Here is a 2,695-nt window from a genome sequence, read left to right as displayed (position 1 = left end):
AATTACAGTGTTGGGACCAGCAGTTAGCATAATGGCTATGTCGCCGGACTCCCATGTAGTCGACCGCAGTTCGAGTCCCAGATCCAGTGGCTTAAAACTCACACAGGGCGCGTGTGCGTGCATGCCCAAGATCCCAAGATGAAAATGGAGGAGAAGGGATTGAGGGGTGGCCATCCTCCCTGGGGGGTGATTTCTCGCTTTCTGTCTCTCTATCTCTCTCTGTCTGTCTGGCGAGCACACACACCCTATGGCAAAAACCTCTCCAAAAAAGAAAAAATAGAAAATTACAGTGCACTTGTTACTTGATTTAGCTTTGCCCATGTTTATTATTATTATTGTTTTTACTTTTTACCTACTGTTTGAATAGAATCAAAACCTTTTCTTAGCTTTCAGTCTTAAGCAAATTTTTTCTTAACATTTTTATTTGATTTATTCAAGTTAAAACTGATTTTCTTGAAACTAAAAAAATTTAAACAAATAATAAATTTTAAAAAACATACTACTTAATGACTGCAGTAAGCTGTATAGCCTCAGCTAGGAGCTACTTTATAGTATGTTCATTCTACTCACTGAGTTTTATGCCTAAAGTCAGACATTCATTCTTAGATGTTTATATCAACTGTGCTTACTATTGAAAGTATTTAATTTAATTAAGATATTTTGTGAATCAATAAAATGTGGGGAAAAAAACATGGAAAGCAACTATAGATTCCATAGACAGTGTGGAAGGAGGGAAGGAAATGGCAGAGGGTGAAAGGGAGGAAATCAAGGGGCGGGGGGGGGAGAAGTAAAGTATAAGAAACAAGAAATGAAAATTATTTGTTGACGATAGCATGTATGATAATGTTTTTGAGCCAGTATACAGTGTATTCTGGATGGGAAAACACATTTTGTATGATGCAATGATATACAGCAAATGAATATAAAATAAACTTAAGATTAAAAAATACACATCTTCCTGAACTTACTGAAGAACCCCCTTCATATGTGCCAGGGAGATTCATTGTGTCTAGGGCAAAGCACGATGCCTGGACAAGATTAGCAATGACAATGGGAAGCTGAGAGGCTTAGGTCAAATTATGGACTCACATGCTGTACCTAGAAACTGAAACTTTAACCTACAGATAACGAAGCTAATCGGTAGGACAAGGAGGTCCTGGATCGTGTTGGAAGCGTGGGACAGATACTGTGGAGGCTGATGAAATGAAGGCAGGGAGATCAGCTGAAATAAATGAAACACTATGGCACCTAAATGATCTTTTGAGTTAGGCACCACTCTATCAAAATGAACATATTCTTTTATTTGATAGGCAGACTTTACCTGTTTGTGTGTAGTTTAATACATTGAAATAGCTGTGTGAATGGAATTAAATTCTGGTACTGATTTGCAACCTCCCTGGCCCATTTGCTGGTTTTACAGGAAATAGGACATGGAAAATTGTTTGTTGATGATAACATGTATGTTGATGTGCTTGATTGAGCCAATATACAGTGTATTCTGGATGGGAAATCTCATTTTGTTTGATATGGCGATGTTTAGTGAATGAATGTAAATAAATAAATTTAAAGAAAAATAAAATAAAAAATAAAAAACAGCCTTATATGTGATTATCTTGTACAAATATGGCACAATTTTTCCATCAGGTGATGGATTAGTTGTCATACACTGTGTACTTTAAAACTCCCAGATTCATCCCACTGGTAAACTTGAATTAATTTCCATAATTTCCCACCATATCTAGGCAGACTGGCATTATTCTCCCGTTAAGATGTGCTGCTTGTTTACAAGTGAAGTGAGGTCTCAGGCTGCTTTTCTCATCTACAGAGAGACAGAAGCTGGCTGTAGGCATCTTCTGAGGATGCATTTCTAGAGAGTAGACTGCTACTGTGGTCTTATCACAGCATGTAGTCCTGAGCTTGTTGACAATCTCTCGGTCTCCAGGTCACTTTAGTATCTGCTCAATGTTTTCTTCACTCAGTCAATAGAAATGTGATACCATATTCCATGCCATGTTCTGAAAACTGTTCTTAAATTGATTCAGTTTACCAGCATGGCAACCCCATGAGATGAAAACATTAGCCCTCTTTTTTAAAGGAGAGATAGCTAAAATTATTGTCTCCATCTTATAAGGGAAAGACTTGCCCAGATAGTAAGCAGGAGGACAGAAATGTGCCTCTGCACAGTCTGGCTCCACAGCATGCTCTCTGAACCTTCATGCTAGACTGCCACCTTGAGATCACTCACTTAAACTGTCCTGTGCCATCTGTGGGTTTCCATTCTCTGGGTTGAGTTGCTCAGTGATACCTTTCCACTTGGTCTGCCACATGGTACAGTACATGAAGGTCAGTTTAGCTTCTTGACAATGATCATTGCTTTGTATGTGCCAGTACTGGCCTTCAACTTTATGTAGACCACAACCCCAATATCTATTTGAGGTAATACCTCTCAGGGTACATATGCACTGGATAGCTTCCATTTGCCCTTTCCAGTCTGCCAGTCAACTATAATGTTTAGCATTATACTTATGGTTAGGGTTAGGGTCCGGGCTAAGCTTCAGTTGGGGTAAAGGGTTATGCTTGGGTTTTGGGGTCAGGGTTAGGTTAGGTTAACACCAAAACCTAACCCTAAAGTTAACCAAAACAGTCAACCTTACCCAAAAACTAACCCTAACCCTAACCCTCACCATGAACCCTA

Source organism: Tupaia chinensis, unplaced genomic scaffold, assembly GCF_000334495.1.
Source record: "Tupaia chinensis unplaced genomic scaffold, TupChi_1.0 Scaffold000002_1, whole genome shotgun sequence".
Lineage (NCBI taxonomy): Eukaryota > Metazoa > Chordata > Mammalia > Scandentia > Tupaiidae > Tupaia > Tupaia belangeri.
This window is presented reverse-complemented; position numbering follows the sequence as displayed.